Source organism: Lathamus discolor, chromosome 1 (assembly GCF_037157495.1).
Source record: "Lathamus discolor isolate bLatDis1 chromosome 1, bLatDis1.hap1, whole genome shotgun sequence".
NCBI classification, from domain to species: Eukaryota; Metazoa; Chordata; class Aves; order Psittaciformes; family Psittacidae; genus Lathamus; species Lathamus discolor.
In genome coordinates, this window is record NC_088884.1 from 142,170,538 (window position 1) to 142,191,257 (window position 20,720).

The 20,720-nt window shown below is 41.2% G+C and overlaps 1 protein-coding gene across 5 annotated transcripts in view; it reads left to right on the forward strand.

Annotated features, from left to right (window-relative positions):
- The window catches only part of ARAP2 (ArfGAP with RhoGAP domain, ankyrin repeat and PH domain 2), a 139,222-nt gene that overhangs the window by 45,118 nt on the left and 73,384 nt on the right, over window positions 1-20,720 (forward strand). The window lies entirely within an intron of this gene.

The window sequence follows — 20,720 nt, forward strand, 5'->3', positions numbered from 1 at the left end:
TGTGTCTTTAGCTAATTCTGGTTCTTACAAGACCTTCCTGTATTGCTCATTGTGTGACAATGGAAGCTTAGTGAAAGAAATAGAAGATAAATACAGAAATGGTAAGTGGAGATGATTTGTGAAAGACAATGTAATTTTTAGTGTTCTTTCTACCAACTAGCTCTCTAGTTAATATGGAGGTTACCTGAAAGGAGTATATTGTGGGGGTATTTTAAGGAATTTTTTGGTTGTTTTAAAATAGTTTGGGCTGGAAGGGATACTCAAGATCATCTAGTTCCAATCCCTCTGCCATGGTCAGGGACACTTTCCACTAGATCAGGTTGCTCAAAGCCCTGTCCAGCCTGGCCTTGAACACTTCCAAGGAGGGTGGATCTACAGCATCTTGGGGCAACCTGTTCCAGTGCCTCACCACTCTCATAGAGAAGAATTTCTTCCTATTATCTCATCTAAATCTGCATACTTTCAGTTTAAAGCCATTCCCCCTTGTCCTGTCACTACATGCCCTTATAAAAAGTCCTCTCCAGATTTCTTGTAGGCCCCCATTTAGGTACTGGAAGCTGCTCTAAGGTCTCCCCAGTCTTCTCCAGGCTGAACAAACCCAACTCTCTCAGCCTGTCTTCATAGGAGAGGTGCTCCAGCCCTCAGATCATATTTGTGGCCTCCTCTGGACTTGCTACAAGGGGTCCATGTCCCTCTTGTGTTGGGGTCCCCAGAGCTGGATGCAGTGTTCCACATGGGGTCTCATGAGAGAGAGTCAAAAGTTTTGGGTTTTTTAACTTTTAATTTGTCATAATATTTTCTTTAGAGTATGGTTGCTCTGTTTTTGTACAAATATTTTGTCATTTTCTGTTGGCTGTTTCTTTGCTTCTAATTTGTAGAAAGTAACTTCACTGCAAGCTTGAACTTGTTTTTTACATAAGGTGCTTCTAGTTGGTAATTTTTGAGTGTTGGAAGACTGATATTCATGAAAAATTTAGATTGTTGTGTGTACTGCAGATGGTTTAGAGCTTGACCCTTGTTTCATTTTTGATTATCATAAAAATATGTGAATAGCTTCTCTGTATGGGGTTATTCTTTCGCATTGTGAATGATTTTGATAAAATTGTGTGGCTGTGATGGTTGCCCTTCTTAGCTTTAATCATTGTAAAATCAAAACTGAAAGAAAAATGATTCAAAACCAATGGTAATAGCTTTTATATGAGCTCATAATAAAACTTACGATGAATTTACTAGTTCAGTAAACTCTATAAGCATTTAATACTCTATCCTTTTAAGTATTTAAGTAGTGAAAAGTGGATTGCTTATTTTTAAACTGCATTGATTTGTGAAACTCTTTTACATATTTACTTTTATACTAATGATGTTTTCTTTATGTGAAATCATTACCTTCACAGCAAGTACGAAAGTGAATAGCTGCTAGGCAGGAGCTGTATGTGTCCCCAGTAGTGCTTTTGCTTTACAAAAAATTGGAAAACTGTGCATTCATCAGCCATTTTCATAACTGTTTATCTCATAAAGACAAGTTACTGTTTGTAAATATAAAGCTAGCAGAAGAAAGGTTTTCTTTGAAAACAAAACCAACAAAAAAAACAAACCCCACTGCCACCCAAACCCTCACCCCACTCTATTTTTAGTTGAACTAAATGTAAGAAAGATGTCTTCCAAGGAGAGAAAATGCTGAAATGACTGACTGGGTTTGGAAAGATTCCTGCTTATCAAAACCTACTGTGCAGAGTTGCTATTGTCGTGGCACCAGCCCTCTCTTGGTCCAGGCACAGAAGAATATATGGTAGAATGGTTGGTGCTGCTGTCCCCTCACTGTTTTAGAATAAATGTTAGAGAGGTGGGAATAATGCACAAATTATAGTTTGGTCTCCTAAGGTTTCTGATTCTTGGCATTAAAGGGAAGTTGCTGCTTTACACTGGCTTCTAAAAATGTCTGTAACTCCATGGAGTCTAGGGCACATTCTTTGAAGTTATTGTGCACACACTCAAGATAAAATTCTTCTACTAAATATGTATTTGTGTCTTTCATAAGAAGAAAATATTTTTTTGCTATTTTGGTTGAGATATTTCAAAAGTTGTAAGTAAATCTGAAATTTGATTGCATTTAATGTCTCCTTTAAGTTAGGGTGAATATTTATCAAACAGATGAGAGTATACTGTATGGCCAAAACCTTTTGTGTGGGTCTGTAGTTTCCTTAGCTTATTTTTTCTTCTTAAATTGAAGATCATAATGTCATTTGTGTCTTGGTTTAAACCCAGCCACACAGCTCGTCCACTCACTTCCCCCCTTTCTCCCTATTTCTTTCCTTCCCCCTTCCCTCCCCTCCCCCATCCCCTGCTCCCGGAGGGATGGAGAAAATCGAGAGAATGTAACTCCCACGGGTTGAGATAAAAACAGCCCAGTAACTAAGGTATAACACAAATCACTGCTGCTACCACCAATGATAATAATGATAAGGGAAATAACGAGAGAAGAGAATATGATACCACTCGCCGAACGAGTCCGACCCCCCTGAAGAGAGCTTGTGCCCTTCTGGGTAACTCCCAGTTACCTCCCTGGGCATGACGTGCTGTGGTATGGAATACCTCTTTGGCTAGCTTGGGTCAGGTGTCCTGTCTCTGCTTCCTCCTCACCTCCCCTCGTCCCTGGCAGCGCGTGAGACTCACAAGGACCCTGGTCAAAGTAAACATTACTTAACAACAACTAAAAACATTGGTGTTATCAGTGCTGTTCCCAGGCTGAAAGTCAAAACACAGTGCTGCACCAGCTACCAAGAAGGAAAAACCTGACTGCTACTGCTGAACCCAGGGCAGTATCCACCCCTTATTCAGTACCACTCACGTCATGCTCAGATGCCACATTTTCAATATACCATCTCTCTTACCTATATATACATCCACATACACACACAGAGAGGGGAAAAAAAAAAAAAACAACATTTCTTAGTGCATGGACCAATCCCTATAATGCTGTCGAGTCCATTCGGCCCATGATGTCAGCTTCCATCCCTTATAACAGTCTTTCAGGGCAGGAAAGGCCGTGTGCAGTGTTGGATCGTTGCCTGCTGATACTGATCATTCCTTCACTGCTAGAACTCGTTTGGTTCTATCAAAGTTCATTCTCTGTTGGGATGATGGTTGGAGGGAAGTCAGGGCCAGTCGCTGGTGATCTGAAGACATCTAATTGATAGGCTATAAAAGTATTACACAGCAGGCAACAGCATGCAGTTAAGTTCATTGGCTGTTTTCCCCTAAAATCAAATCCCCTTGAGGTATACATTGGACTTCCCTATCTTCCCGCATTACCCACCAAGTATATCAGGGTCCCTGAGCAAAAGCAATCCCATGAGTGGGTTTACCTTTACCTGAAGCAGGAATAACCCAAACTGTCTTCCCCAGCAAATTCTTCATGTGCACCACAGGATCTTTGTACCCCTCTACAATATGTAAAAGTTCTGACTGGGCTGGGCCAGCTCTGTTGGCAGATCCTCTGGTGTTGACCAACCAGGTGGCCTTTGTTAAGTGTGTATCCCAATGCTTGAAAGTTCCCCCACCCATTGCTCTCAGTGTGGTTTTTAACAACCCATTGTACTGTTAGATTTTCCCAGAGGCTGGTGCAGGGTATGGGATATGATATACCCACTCAATGCCATGCTCTTTGGCCCAAGTGTCTATAAGGTTGTTCCGGAAATGAGTCCCATTGTCTGACTTAATTTTCTCTGGGGTGCGGTGTCGCCACAAAATCTGTTTCTCAAGGCTCAAGATAGTGTTCCAGGCAGTGGTGTGGGGCACAGTGCATGTTTCCAGCCATCTGGTGGTTGCTTCCACCATGGTAAGCACATGGTGCTTGCCTTGGCAGGATGGTGGAAGTGTGATACAGTCAATCTGCCAGGCCTCCCCATATTTGTACTTCAGCCATCGTCCTCCATACCAAAGAGGCTTTAACCGTTTGGCTTGTTTAATTGCAGCACATGTTTCATACTCATGAATAACATGGGCAATAGTGTCCATTGTTAAGTCCACCCCTCGTTCATGGGCCCATCTATATGTTGCATCTCTGCCCTGATGGCCTGAAGTGTCATGGGCCCATCGGGCAAAAAAAAATTCACCTTTATGTTGCCAATCTAAGTCCTTTTGAGCCACTTCAATCTTAGCAACTTTATCCACTTGTTGCTTGTTCTGGTGTTTCTCAGTGGCCCGACTCTTGGGTACACGGGCATCTACATGGCGTACCTTCACCACAAGGTTCTGCACCCGGGCAGCGATATCTTGCCACAGTGCAGCAGCCCAGATGGGTTTACCTGTGCGTTGCCAGTTGCTCTGCTTCCTTTGCTGCAACCACCCCCACAGGGCATTTGCCACCATCCATGAGTCAGTGTAGAGATAAAGTACTGGCCACTTTTCTCGTTCAGCAATGTCCAGGGCCAGCTGGATGGCTTTCACCTCGGCAAACTGACTCGATTCGCCCTCTCCCTCAGCAGTTTCTGCAACTTGTCGCCGAGGACTCCATACGGCTGCCTTCCATCTCTGATGCTTTCCCACAATACGGCAGGACCCATCAGTAAACAAGGCATACTGTTTTTCACTTTCTGACAGTTTATTATATGGTGGAGCCTCTGCAGCATGCATCACCTCCTCCTCTGGTGACATTCCAAAATCTTTGCCCTCTGGCCAGTCCATGATGACTTCTAGAATGCCTGGGCAACTGGGATTTCCTGCTCGAGCTTGTTGTGTAATTAGTACAGCCCATTTACTCCATGTAGCATCAGTTGCATGATGTGTAGAGGAGACCCTGCCTTTGAACATCGAGCCCAGCACAGGCAACCGGGCTGCCAGGAGGAGCTGTGCTTCAGTGCCAATCACTTCCGAAGCAGCTCTAAGCCCTTCATAGGCTGCCAGTATCTCTTTCTTAGTCGGGGTATAGCTGGCCTCAGATCCTTTGTATCCCCGACTCCAAAAGCTGAGGGGTCGACCTTGAGTCTCCTCTGGAGCTTTCTGCCAGAGGCTCCACGTAGGACCATTCTCCCCAGCTGCGGTGTACAGTACATTTTTTACATCTGGCCCAGTCCGGAGTGGTCCAAGGGCCACTGCATGAACTATCTCACGTTTAATTTGCTCAAAGGCTTGTTGTTGCTCAGGACCTCATTCTTCTTCTGGGTCACAGGACAGAGAGGGCTTACAATCGAGCTGTAATTTGGGATGTGCATTCTCCAGAACCCCACAGCACCCAAGAAAGCTTGTGTTTCTTTCTTATTAATTGGTGGAGATATTGCTGTTATCTTGTTGATCACATCTGTGGGGATCTGTCTACGTCTATCTTGCCATTTTATTCCCCAAAATTGAATCTCCTGTGCAGGTCCTTTGACCGTACTCCGTTTTATGGCAAAACCGGCTTTCAGCAGGATTTGGATTATTTTTCTTCCTTTCTCAAAGACTTCTTCTGCTGTATCGCCCCACACAATAATGTCATCGATGTATTGCAGGTGTTGTGGAGCTTGCCCCTGTTCCAGTCTGGATCAATCCATGGCAAATGGTAGGGCTGTGTTTCCACCCCTGGGGCAGTTGGTTCCAAGTGAACTGGACACCCCTCCAAGTAAAAGCAAACTGTGGCCTGCACTCTGCTGCCAAAGGAATTGAGAAAAATGCATTGCCAATATCAATCGTGGCATACCACTTGGCTGCCTTTGACTCTAATTCATACTGAAGTTCTAGCATGTCCAGTATGGCAGCACTTAATGGCGGTGTGACTTCATTCAGGCCATGATAGTCTACTGCTAGTCTCCACTCTCCGTTAGACTTTCGCACTGGCCATATGGGGTATTAAAGGGTGAGTGGGTCCTGCTGATCACTCCCTGACTCTCCAGTCTACGAATCAGCTGATGGATAGGAATCCGGGAGTCTTGGTTGGTGCGATATTGCCCTATTGTGGTTGCGATTGGCACTTGTTGTTCTTCGACTTTCAGCAACCCCACAACAGAAGGATCCTCTGAGAGACCAGGCAAGGTGGACAGCTGCTCAATTTCCTCAGTCTCCGAAGCAGCAATACCAAAAGCCCGTCGGTACCCTTTTGGGTCTTTGAAGTACCCTCTCCTGAGGTAGTCTATGCCGAGGATGCGTGGAGCCTCTGGACCAGTCACAATGGGATGCTTTTGCCATTTCCTCCCAGTCAGGCTGATTTCAGCCTCCAGTACAGTCAACTCTTGGGATCCTCCTGTCACTCCAGAAATAGAGATGGCTTCCACCCATGACAACTTGATGGCATCAGGGTACACTGTACACTGGTATCTACTAGAGCCTTATACTTCTGTGGGACTGATGTGCCAGGCCATCTGATCTACACAGTCCAGTAAATCCGATTGTCCCCTACCTCCACCTGGCTGGAGGCAGGGCCCCTCTAATAGCCATTGCAACGTTGAACACTTAAGTCATGTTGAAAGGGATTATTTTTTGTTATCACAGGAACTGGAGTAAAGTCAGCTCCATCTAGGGACCTGCTCACCAGAGACTGAAGCCGCAGGTCTCATGGGATGATCAGTCTTGGCCCTTGCTCCCCTCTTCAATTCACTCACCCATTCTTCCAAAGCTGAAGTAGGTTTTCCATCCCACTTCGTCATGTCTTCTCTGTGATCCCACAGGTAAAACCATAGAGTGGCCCATGGTGTATACCTCCTCTGTATATTCTCTCTCAAAGAATAGAATGCCTGTTGTTAATAGCTGAGACGTGTGTTGGTACACGTGAGGAGCTGGATAAATCAGATAGATCGTCCCTCAATTGTTTGAGATCCTGGGACAGTTTTTCCAGAGCTGAGATGATGGAAGGGGTGAGGTTGTCTGCGAACTCTCGGAGTTCATGAATAATTTCATCCACTGTTGTGGTACTCTGTCATTCCAGGTTACTGTTGGCAATGAATGGGCATATGATGACTGTGCATTCCATGTTAGTTTTTGCCACATGGGTCATGTACATTCGACTTTATCTGGGTCTATGGGTATATCCCTGTTATTTGGCTTTATGTGATACATCATCTGTACGATGGCTGATTCCCGCAGAGACTGGATGCCTTTGTCTAAAGTAGTCCACTTGGCTGAACAACTCAAAACATTGTTCTCGTATGGAAACCTTTCTTTCACAGCTGCCAAGAGCCACCTCCAGAGACTGAGGGATTTTTTCTCTCTTGCAATTGCTTTGTCAATTCCCCCTTCTCTAGCAAGTGATCCCAGCTGCTTGGCTTCCCTACCTTCTAGTTCGTGACCATCAGCCCCATTGTCCCAGCATCGGAGCAGCCAGGTGATGATGTGTTCCCCTGGTTGACGGGTAAAATCTTTTCGCATATTCCGTAGCTTGGTTGAGGTCCGAGGTCGAGAAGTCGCCTCTTCTTCCTCTTCGTCATCTGGTGATGACTCCTGATCTGATGCTGGACTGTGTGGTGAATACATTGTTTCTTCATCTTGCTTCACCCTTCTTGCCTCTTTTTTGCTTTTTCTCTTGCTTACAGGGGCAACCGATATTGGTACAAATTGGTCCTCTGGTTTAGCTGCAGTGATTATCACTGTGGGTTGGATAGCAATTGTACTTGTTGCTGGGGGTGGTGTAGCTGCGGTGCTTGGAGCTGGGGTAGCCGCGCTGTCTGTTGCAGTTGAAGTTTGAGTAGCTGCTGTGCTTGTCACTGGGGTAGCTGTGCTGTCCATTGCAGCCAAAGTTTGGGTAGCTACTGTACTTGTCACTGGGCGTGCTGTAGCTGCTGTGCTTGGGGCTGGAGTAGCTGCACTGACTGTTGCTTTGCCCTCAGATGCAGGGGCATTTCTTTCCTTTTGAAGGTGCTGGGTAGTGTTGAACAAGGCCCTGTAAGCATAGGCCAAGCCCCAGCATGTTGCCATGATTTGTCCATCTCTGGTATGGCCAGACTGACCACACACCTCATTTAAGTGTTTTACTAATTCTTCCGGATTTTGCACTTGTTCGGTGGTGAAATTCCAAAGTACTGGAGAGGCCCACTGACCTAGATACTTGCCCATACTATCCCACACACCCTGCCACTCATGGCTGTCCAGCCTCAGGGAAAATCTCTTGGTCCTCCTATATCGTCGTTTAACCCCAGACAAGGCCCAAACCTGACTCTGCTTAACTCTTGAAATCAGACAAAATGGTTGTGGGCAAAGCACACTCTGTATGCGTGCCAACATGGTGATCCCCATCACAATCAGCAAACAGGTCTGAACAGTATTAAAAGGCCATTCAAGAACTTCAAAATTTTCAAATGATGCTGTAAATGGTCGGGGGTGGGGGGCGGGCTGGGAGGGTAAAAGAATGTCTCTTTCACAGGTTGACCACCCAGGAAGGAGAAAAAAGATGTGTAATTGCTAAGCACCTTTATTATATACCTCCCAAAGTATAAATGTTGTGACCACACTGGGAACATAAGCCAGATCAGTTTCATGATCAATGATTCTATTGTATTACAAGTCATTACCATAAAGTACAATGAGACAAGAACCTTGGCCCAAGAGCCACCCTTGAAAAAACACTACCACATCAAATACCGGCTCTAAGTAAGGTACGATATACTGAGAGTGTGAGATCAAGAGGAGCAACTTTGAGAGCCAATAAATCAGCATTGTGACGAGTGACTATTAATCTAAACAATGAATGCTTATCACAAAATACGATTAGACACACTCCGATCAGATCTGTCGTTATCTCAACCCCTTGTGCCCCATGTTGGGTGCCAAAAGAACTGTCGTGGTTTAAACCCAGCTACACAGCTCGTCCACTCACTCACCCCCTTTCTCCCTATTTCTTTCCTTCTCCCCCTACCCCAACCCCGCTCCCGGAGGGTTGGGGAGAATCGAGAGAATGTAACTCCCACAGGTTGAGATAAGAACAGCCCAGTAACTAAGGTATAACATAAATCACTGCTGCTACCACCAATGATAATATTGATAAGAGAAAATAACAAGGGAAGAGAGTATGATACCACTCGCTGAACGAGTCTGACCCCCCCGAAGAGAGCCCGTGCCCTTCCGGGTAACTCCCAGTTACCTCCCTGGGCATGATGAGCTGTGGTATGGAATACCTCTTTGGCTAGCTTGGGTCAGATGTCCTGTCTGTGCTTCCTCTCAGCTGCCCCTTGTCCCTGGCAGAGCATGAGACTCACGAAGTCCTTAGTCAGGGTAAACATTACTTAGCAACAACTAAAAACATTGGTGTTATCAGCTCTGTTCCCAGGATGGAAGTCGAAAACACAGCGCTGCACTAGCTACTAAGAAGGAGAAAACTGACTGCAACTGCTGAACGCAGGACAGCTTGTTAAAGTGAAACTTTTCTTTTCATGAATGTGTGAACAGCAGGTGTCTAAAATCTCCCTAGCTAGAAAAAGCACTATTAGTGAAATCCATATTTCATTAGAATACTCCTCATAAGGGTTTGTTGTTTTTTTGTTTTTTGTTTTTTTTTCCCTGTGTGTTTTTTGTTGGAATTTGAATAATTTCAGAAGGGCCATTCAGTTTGATAGGATCAGAACTCTAAACTGTCAGTTTTATTAATATCAGCAGGGAAATCCCATAATGATCCAGTTATGATAAAATGGAGTATGCTTGGAGTATTTGGAAAGCCATAAGTACTTTTATTTTTTTAAGATGTGAAAATGCTCATCATAGTTAATCCTGTTTGGACAGCATTCCAAAAAATGTTGAAATATTTTCTTTTTCTTTCTCTTTTAAAAATTAATTGTCCTTAGTAAATATTTTGAATTTTGCAGATTACTTACAGATTAGATTAATGAGTAAAAAAAACTTTGGAAAACTTTCTCCATCAGGAAATATTACTTTTGCTAATACCTATTAAATGACAAATTATGAATTTTTTCTATACTTGGGTAATATAGAAGTAAATTTAATTTTACTAAAGTATAAGGTAGTAAATAGGAAGTTTTTATGTGTACAGTGAGGACTAATTGTCTTAGCACCTTATTGTCTGCAGTGAATAAGTAAAAGCGATGCTCTTTAGTGGTTGATGTCATATTTATCTCTACAGGTAGATTTGGGGGAGAGCGGGAACTCCATTATTTGGAGATTTTCTCGGTTCACTGGGGGATCTCTGCCAGTGGAGGTGTCATATCAATTTTCTCTGTTGTCCAGTGTCAACTGTACAAAAATGTTTATGAAGAGGTTCATCAATTTTGCATGACCAGTATTCCAGATTTCTGAAGTATCACAAAACTGTTCACAGTCTGTCCTTCCTCTAGTTCAAACACTTTGCTAGCAGTTTGTCTGGACTGAATACCTAATGAGATCTTCAGTGTGTGCATTAAGCTTCAGCAAGAAAATAAGGCAGAAATGAATTCAGAAAACCATAACTGTACGTGGTACTTTTACAACACACAGATCTTCTGATCTCCAGAGAATGCTCCAAGCAGCTTTCCGGTTGTGAAGTAATTTCCAAACAAGAGTCCAGATGGCTACTTTAAAACTTCAATAGTAATAGCTATGCTTAAAAATGTCCTTGTATTAACAAAAGGTGCTCTGGGTGCTCCTTACAAGGGAGGTGTTTAAAACTGTCAGTTTGCTATGGTGGCTCTAGGAACAACTGTTTCAGCTAAATAGGGAGGAAAACCAAACAAAATAACATTGCCCACCCCCGAAACAAACCAACCAAACAAAAAACCACAACCAAACCAACCAATCAAAAAAAAAAAAAAAAACCACACCAAAACCAAAACACCCCGAAACCAAAACAAAGCAAAAAAAATCTCAGTAAGACAAAACCAAAACAAACGAACAATCCCAAAACTATACCAAATAAAACCCCTCTCCCATAGGCAGGTGGAAGGGGTCAAACAATAAAAGTGAGGAAAATTGAGGAATTTCCAGGTAATAATAGGTTTTTCATATGTTAACTGGCATCCCTCCAGGATGAAAAAGGTGTGAAGCGAGTAGCAAGAAATGAACTCTGAAATAGAATGAATTTCCTTGTGTTACAAGGGGTGTATCCTAAGGAACGCAATTGTCTCTTTAGTATGAGGTAATGATATAAGCAGCTATTGGAACAAGAAAGGTGAAAGCTTTGAGTATAGGCTGTACTTGCTCATGACAGGCTTAGAATGTTATTTATGTGTTTGTTTTGCTGCACTGCCTTTATGTCATCTGGTGTTTTGGGAAGCAGCAGAAGTAAAGATCACAGCCCAGGCAGGCTGCAGTTCGCTTTATTCTCTCTAGCTAATAAAATGCTGATTCCTGAAGGAGTTCCATGCTGCAGAGAAGTTACCATAGATGTTCAAATTGGAGCTTTGTCTCTGTTTGTCTTTCCACGTGTAAGGGTGGGGTTGGCAACAAAGATAGCAGTTTTGTCTCTTGCTTGTTATCTGTCAGGGTATTTGGGAAAGATAGCAAGGCAGGTTTTGTATGCAGTGTTACCAGCTTGCTTTTGAATGCTTGATTCTGCCTTGTGTGCCTCAGATGTGAGAGTATTGCTTTCCTAATATGCTGTGTGACAAGAAAAAGAAAGCATGTGCATGCAGAATGGAGTATGGCCTGAATCACACTTTCTGTACATCAGCTGAACTCTGAATTATAGAATAGTTAATAATTCAGTCCTTTCAATATTTTCCTAAAGCAGCAATACAAAGACTATGTACCTTTAAGTCACAAAATCTATTTTCCAGTAATATCTTTAAAGTGCTTTGTGTTCAAATATACAACTTTATGTAAAATTCAGTTCCTTATATCCATGCAACTGATCACATCAGTTGTTTCAGAAATAACAAAAAAAGTTATTGGACCATCACTAAATGGCATGCATACAGATTATTTGCAATAGCAAGGTGTGGTTGCAGCATGCATTTTTTTTTTTCCCTCTGTCTTCCATTTCAGCATGTTTCTGCACAAGTGAGAAACTTCTGAGTATCTGGAATTATAACTTTTTCTTTCCTCACTGTTGTCATCTTCTTTGTTTTAGAGGACTAAGAAACTGAAGCTTTTAGTTTATGTATGCATGTATTTGTTTGTAACTGGTGTCTTTCAACATCACTTTCCAGGTCGTATGATCTTGTCTTAATTGACTGTGACCATACATTAAAGACTTTCCTTGTGGGACTAGAGAAGAGGGGAGTGGGGAAGCTGAGATTGCATGTCCTCTGCTGTGACTTGGGTTCCTTAAATCTTAAGACCTGAGGTGTTCAGTGGCTGCTAGTTTGTTGAATTTGATTGAAGCCAAGCACCTATCTGCAATAAAAACTTACTTGGTGTTATATAGGGAGACAGATTCTCCTGTGATTATGTAAACTTCATATTTGGGAAGAACTCAGTTAAAAATCTGAAAATTCAAAGAAGATCTGTGTGAAATGACGTTACTACAAATACAGATTTGTGTACCTACTCTAAACATGGAAAAATTGGACACTCAAATTTATAGAATTTAATATTGTGCAGTAGATACTATATTATACTATTTTCTTCCTCAGGATCACTAATTCATTCAGAGCATTGTTTACTTAGTAACTCTAATAATTTTAATTTCTTTTCATGGAGTAACCTGTGCCTTTTTTATTGAACAGGGTTGAAAAGTGCCTTACAGAATGAATCCTTCACCAGTAAAGAACCGTTCTGTGAGGAAATGATTAGTAATTGCTGTGTTTGGTTATTTGAGGAAAATGATTATATTTCATAAGTTCCTGATAGGTGAAGGAACATGATTGTTTCCTCCATATGACCACACAATTCCGAAGGAAAAAAAAAAGTTTCAAATATTCATATATTTTGCATTCTCTGTTTTCACTGTCTTTTATGGAGGGTTGGAAGGGAATAGTTTTCTGTCAGGCTACACCTGCTCAGAATACTGCTTTCGCAGGGCTTGGCTGAACTTCCGGTTGCTCAGCAGTTCTGCAAATCAAGAGCAATCCTTAGAGCATAAAGTCAGGTACTTGGAAATGAAAAATGTACAGTGAAATGACTGAATGCGAAGGCTTTTGATTTACACAGAGTAAAAATTGGCAAAGATAAGACCTGACTCTCCAGGATAGTATTCAGTTACTTTAATTATGTGATCCTCCTTTTAATTTAATTTTTTTTCATATATAAATATCTTGCAGCCTGTACAGGAAGTGGGCTTTCGTCATCATGTGTCCTAAAGCATACATACAGCAAGCAAGTCATGGGCCTGATGGTGCATAATCAAGTGGTTTAAAATTTTATTGATACGGCAAAATACAGAGCTACTGAAGTGAGGGTTCTGAATTATTTCTATGCTATCTCTATAGAGTGATTTGTAATTTATAGGAAAAGTAACGCTTAAGGTTTTAGCTATGATAGAGCATTGGTCAAGAATGTTTTTTTGAAACAAATCGCTTGGTTGTCCCCGCTTCTTCTGTGTTGGTTTTCATCATAGAGCCATCTCAAAGTACATGTACTAGGTTCCTTTATAATATAATGATGTGAAGTATGATGTAATCCAATAGCATATTCAATTCCACTGCAATCAAGCCTACTGCATGGCACTTACTAGAGCTAATGTAAGTGTCCCTTCTTGCCTCTTGCTTTCTTCCTTCTTTTTAATCTCCAAAATCGTGAATGTCAGGTTGTTACTACAGAATATTTTGTGATATTAACTCAAATAATTTTCAGGTGTTTCTGTTAGGAGATGCAGGAGTTTAGCTTGGCTAAGTAAAGAACCTAAAATTGATAATGTAACTACCTCAACATATCACAACAGATGAGCATGAAGCTGCAGAGTTAACATGTACAGAACAACTTGAATTCTGACATCTCCATGCTCATCAGGGCTTGAGGTGACAAACTTCATGTTCTTTTAACATCATTTTGTATGTATGTGTGTAATTATATAGTATATGCTTCACTGCGGTTTCATTTTGAGACCTCATTAGGAAGACTGTAAGAGAGAGTACATGTGTCTTTACTTGGGGCATTTTTTTATTCCAATCTATGGTATGTAATGATCACCTAAAATCAGTATTAAAAGATTTTAAGCTGTGATGAGGGACGTAAGTCTCTACAGACTTGAAAAGCCTGATGGAAGATAACTGGGGAGGCTAAGCCTAAGTGTAGTTTAAAAGGAGAGGAAATCAATATAAACTTGTGGAGAAGTTAATTAATATCATCAAAGCAATTTCTGCATTACTAGTCACTGTTCCTCAAACTCTAATATATAAATATCTTAATTTTTCATTAACATGGAAACAATTTTTTTCCACCTTTCTGTTGCAGAAATTAGCCTGCCTTAATAGCTGAAAAGGCTGAAATACATATCTCTAATTAAGGAGGAGAGGAGAGGAAAAGGAACTATCATTGCTTTATCTGAAGGATTCTACTTACTAGCTTTTAATCTCTTTGGAATAACTTGGTTGTTTGAAGGGTATCAAACATCATGAGGCTAGAATGAAGAAAAAGTCTAAATTACTTTAAATTTTTAAGGGAATTCTCAGATCTTTCAGGAGTAAGTCTTAGACTAATTGTCACAAAGTTCATGGTAGCTTCCTCAAAGTAAAACTAAAGAGCAATTGTAAATAGCAAAGGTAAATTCAAGGAAATACATAAGGTTGTAATTTGGAATCTGATCAGAGATGTATTGATTAAAGGTCAAGAGCCTTCTGTGTATGGGCAGTAGGACAACAGTAGTGTCAGAAATATGTGCCTTTTGAAACTTAGTGGTAGGATGATGAGAAAGATGAATGTTAAAAAAGCATGTGCATATATAAATACATATAAATATGTGTGTGTGTGTATGTTCACATACAGTACAGTCATCTTGTATTAGCTGTTCCTCTGTTTTGGATCATTATATATGTGTCTCTCTGTGTGTGTACGCATGCACCCTTAAATACTGCGTGACCTCAAGATCTGACAGCCGAAGACTAAAATAAAAGCAAAGGAACCATGACCTCTGAATTCACTGGAAGGAAACTGATGTGCAGTGAGACTACTCAGTTGATGTCGCAGTTTCCAGAAGTGCTGTGCTCTCAGCATACACCAGTACTATTTCTGTACTTAAAGAGTTCTGTACTTCTGTACTTCAAAATATGCTACACACATGTATTTACATGTATGTATACGCATGTTTGCATATGTAGAAATATATTTCCTTGAAATCATGGCAGCAGTTTTCTTTTTTCACAGCTGTTGTTGTTATACCTTTGTTCCTCCAGCAGAAAAACTGAGATAGAAATATGGACTGCTGTTTCTAATGTGAAAATAGTAGAGTTAGTTAACCATTAAAATAAAACTTGGGATTTATTTCCAAGAATTTTTGTGTGAGGGGTAAGGGGAAATTTCTGATTGCGGTTAGATTTTTTTGTTGTTTGTTTATATGTTGTGGAAGTAATGTTTGATTCATAAAAGCACATCCAAAGACATGATTATAACTGCTAAACCAGCAGGGGTGATAATGACAGCAGGACTCAACAAACTATAATCATTTCTCCGCAGGAAGGAACAACAACTTACCCCAAAGCCAGTACTCAGTACTCATCTCATAGTTCGCTACTTTGCCCTATTAATAATTTTAGCCTTCAGATAACTGTGCTGTTCAGTGAATACTTTTAATGTATTATTATATCTGTAAACAATTTGGGGTTTTGTTTTTTGTTTGGTTTGTTTTTTTTTTTAAAGCCCTTATTGTCAACCCATTTTTCAGCCTTTCCTCAAGCTTTTGAAGGTAGCATATAGACATTTACGACATATCTCTATCAAAACCAAACAGAAACTCAGCTTTCTCTGTATATTTTTAACCTTAATCTTTTCTTTGTTTGTCAGAAAGTCTAAAACAGTTTAATCTATCTGAAACAATGAGCTTTCAGTCTGTAGAAGCAAGATGATTCTTATTCTGAAAAGATGCTGCTTGGTCTTGCTGTCAGTGCATGTTGTATAGTGCTTGAATGGCCCTATTGTCCTCTTGTGCACTCAAAGTGAATGAATTTATCTTTAGAAGAGGAGCATTTCTTTCTTCCCTGTACCAATTCCCACTTGTGTTTCTGAAGGAGAGAACAAGACTATACTCCTGAAAGCATATAGTTCTGAACCTTGAAAATCAGATTCCGGTGTCCCTGTCACTCACAAAGCCTGGTGTATGCCAAGTGCTGTACAGTTACCATAAAGAGTTTGTTTGAACCATTATGAAAATAACTTCACTCTACTTTACGAATGAAATTGGTTAGTTTGCCACCATCTTCAGCTCTGAAAAGTATATTCCTCACTTCTAATTTCTTAACCTTCTTGACATTCCTCATGCTGAAATTAGATACTGTAAGTTCTTACACACTTAATTGAAAACATACTAGTCATCCTCTCTTCAATGCAAGTGTGCATACACTGGGTAGTTGGCAAATTTTGGAGGGTTAGTGCTCCAGCTAACAGTAAAGACTTTAAAACTGGTGTCTGTCGTTTCTACAGTGCTTTCTTAATTCTGCATCATTAAGTTCAGTACAATGAAGGTTAGTGTCTGTCTTCAACAGATGTAAATTGTGAGCCGTGCTTGGAAAGTGGGCACAGCTAGCTGTTTAAAGGCATAAAAGAGAAGAGACTGAAGGGAATGTACAATAAAGGTTTTTCAAGAAAGAAAACAATGGAGTAGATAGATCAATAAAGTTTAGTTACCATTTCTTTTCTCTAACTTGATGTGATAAAATTCTCAGTACCAGGCAAAAAAAAATCCCAACATGCGTACACAAAAGGAACTACTTTTTCCATAATCAGTATTTGGGAAATTAATGAAGTAGAGTAGTGTGGAGCCTGCAAAGCATGAATTTAAGTTCCTTGAGGGTGTGGCTGTCAATGGCTAGTAAGTGTGATGGCTTTCCGTGTAACTGTTTGTTCAGGAACTTTCTGAGCTGGAAGTCATTAGATGACTGGAAGCTTATCTGGGAAGATGAGAATGTACTTTTTCTTACTTCATTCTTTTTATGACAGTTGCCAATAGCGAGTTCATAAAGGGAAGCTGCTGTACTAGGTGAACTTTTGATGCGGCTCAATATGATTATTTCAGTCTTCATTACTTATCACTTACCTTCAGTAAACTCTGATCTGGACCTAAGACTATATTGAACTACTGTTAACTACAGCTTCTGGCAGTCATTCTGTTGCTATGTAGTAAAGAATGCACTATTGTTCAGGTACAAGTATAGTGTCATGACCTGTCCTTTAAAATCAGGACTTATTAAGGCAAATTATTTGAAATAACCAACAAATGAAACCTTCATCCAGTTTACATCTCGCAAGTGGAAACCATTTAGTTGTAGAAAATTAAAGGTTGTCCTTTGTTTTTTTTTTTTTGTTTGTGGTTTTTTTTTTTCTATTTTTATTATTATTTTGCATATTTAAAGCACTTTAGTAGGGATAAAAATGTAATGGTTTTTCTATAATTTTTTTTTTTTTTTGTGCTAAATTTCATTCTTCTTTTCTGACTGGTGATGTCTGACTTCAAGAATGCTTCACTGCTGCAGAATGTGCTGGCAAGTTCATACTCAAAACGAGATTATTATGCCCACTCATTTCCCATAGAACTGATCTTTGAGGATGAATTTTGGACTGTGTAGGCTTCACAGAACTCCCCACTGGCTTCTAAGGCAGGTGTGTCAGTATGAAAACCATTAATTTATAGGAAAATGGAGTGGGGGCTGAAAATGAGAGAGAAGAATAAAAATGTGTATGTTACAGGATATGCAGGTAGAAGGAAGGTAGAAATATGAAAAGAATATATTACATGAACAGTGACTAAGCCAGGGTACTTGTTGAAAGGTTACTAGTTATTATAAAGTTTTATGCTGAAATCCACACCCGGGTTCCACATAGTTGCTGTCAAAGGTAATGTAAATTTTTTTTTTTTAAATAAAATTCTTAAGAAGTCTAGCAAGGAAACATTGAGGTAAGCTGAGTTACCCAATTCTGTTTGGTTAGTGGAAATTATGGCATTTTAAAAATCAAAATGGACACTGTAGTGCCTTTTGGGGCATAATTCTCTCAGTGTCTTGTGATATAATTAGTACTTTGATTTGCACATAGACCCATATGTGTGTTTTACATCAGAGTTAGCCGTAGCAATCATAGCTAAAATGATATTTGTGTTTGCTTATACCTGAAGTAGGGGAATGAAATGAAAAGAGTTTTGTGAAGGATTTTCTCCATGAGAGCTCCAGTGCTCACAAAACTTGAAAATCTTCTGAGAAACTTGTCAGTGATGTGCATTTAAAGAGCTATGTACTAGAGGAACAAGCCAGCTTGCACAGGCATGTGACTGAAGATGTTTCCCTCCATGCCCAGCTACTTGTTATGCGAGAGTGAACTCGGTGATCTCGCAGAGAGTAAGATCATAGAATCATAGAATCATAGAATAGTTAGGGTTGGAAAGGACCTCAAGATCATCTAGTTCCACCCCCCCTGCCATGGACAGGGACACCTCACACTAAACCATCCCACCGAAGGCTTCATCCAACCTGGCCTTGAACACTGCCAGGGATGGAGCCCTCACAACCTCCCTGGGCAACCGATTCCAGTGTCTCACCACCATAACAGGAAAGAAATTCCTCCTTATATCCAATTTAAACTTCCCCTGTTTAAGTTTTAACCCATTACCCCTTGTCCTGTCACTACAGTCCCTGACGAAGAGACCCTCCCCAGCATCCCTATAGGCCCCCTTCAGGTACTGGAAGGCTGCTATTAGGTCTCCACGCAGCCTTCTCTTCTCCAGGCTGAACAGCCCCAGCTTCCTCAACCTGTCTTCATACGGGAGGTGCTCCAGTCCCCTGATCATCCTCGTGGCCCTCCTCTGGACTTGTTCCAGCAGTTCCATGTCCTTTTTATGTTGAGGACACCAGAACTGCACACAATACTCCAGGTGAGGTCTCACGAGAGCAGAGTAGAGAGGCAGGATCACCTCCTTTGACCTGCTGGTCACGCTCCTTTTGATGCAGTCCGGGATACGGTTGGCTTTCTGGGCTGCGAGTGCACACTGCCGGCTCATGTTCATTTTCTCATCGACCAGCACCCCCAAGTCCTTCTCTGCAGGGCTGCTCTGAATCTCTTCTTTGCCCAGTCTGTAGCTGTGCCTGGGATTGCTCCGACCCAGGTGTAGGACCTTGCACTTGTCATGGTTGAACTTCATAAGGTTGGCTTCAGCCCACCTCACAAGCTTGTCAAGGTCCCTCTGGATGGCATCCCTTCCCTCCAGCATATCAACCGGACCACACAGCTTGGTGTCATCGGCAAACTTGCTGAGGGCGCACTCAATCCCACTGTCCATGTCAGCGACGAAGATGTTAAACAAGACCGGTCCCAACACCGATCCCTGAGGGACACCACTCATTACTGGTCTCCAGCCGGACATCGAGCCATTGACCACAACTCTTTGTGTGCAGCCGTCCAGCCAGTTCTTTATCCACCGAGTGGTCCATCCATCAAATTGATATCTTTCCAATTTAGAGAGAAGGATGTCGTGTGGGACAGTGTCAAATGCTTTGCACAAGTCCAGGTAGATGACATCAACTGCTTTACCCTTATCCATCAATTCTATAGCCCCATCATAGAAGGCCACCAAATTGGTCAGGCAGGATTTCCCCTTAGTGAAGCCATGCTGGCTGTCACCAAGCACCTTGTTGTTTTTCATGTGCCTTAGCATGCCTTCCAGGAGAATGTGCTCCAAGATTTTACCAGGCACAGAGGTGAGACTGTCTGGTCTGTAATTCCCCGGGTCTTCCATTTTCCCCTTCTTGAAAATGGGGTTATATTTCCCTTTTTCCAGTCGTCGGGAACTTCACCTGACTGCCATGATTTTTCAAATATGATGGCCAGTGGCTTAGCAACCTCATTCGCCAGCTCCTTCAGGACCCGCAGATGGATTCCATCAGGTCCCACAGACTTGTGTGCGTTCAGATTTTGGAGATGGTCTTGAACCAGATCCTCTCCTGCAGTGAGCCCAAGGTCTTCATTCTCACAGTCCCTGCATCTGCCTTCTAAGACCTGGGTGGTGCAGTCAGAGCCTTTGCCAGTGAAGATACGTGCATTTGGCTTTTTGCTTGGGTGATGTAGTTTGTTTTTGTTTCTGTTGCAGTTACAATTGGCAAGAAGTATGGTAATATTTCCAGAAATAAAGCTTATGGAAGTGACTGCCATTATATGAGCAGCTGAATCAGTTTGAGATGTTCTGAATAGATCAGAAATAACCTATGTGCCTGTCAGTCTTTCCAAAATGCATGTGTTTTGGATCACCACACAAGAGCTTGCTGAGCATTTTCTTTCCCAACTGTGTTAGTGTAAGATTGATTTTTAATTACAGTTTCCATGTGGGGAAAAAATTAATTTCTCTTGGTTTAAGGCAAAAAATGCTTAGTATTTCTAATAATTGAGTCACAGATAACCCTTTGTCTGTTTTAGCTGCTGTATAGGACTTCTTGTCAAACAGTGTTTTTGAAATGTTTAATTCATGTCATATAGCAGAAGCATGAGCAACTGATAGTTTAAGAAAGAATCTGATACATAATACATATTTTGTTAAAAGTTTGATTAAAAGCAGGCAAAGCTGCTGTCAGTGAGAAAGATTTACACGTATAAACATTATTTAGTTACTAAAGCATGATATAAGCTAGATACTGCCATAGCTTTGGATTCATATTTTAATGCAATTTGTTATTTAACCTGTTGGTTTTTTTTTTTTTGATAGTTACTCTGTGTTTTTTTGTGTTTTTTTTTTTTTCTCCTATGACTCAAGTAATGTC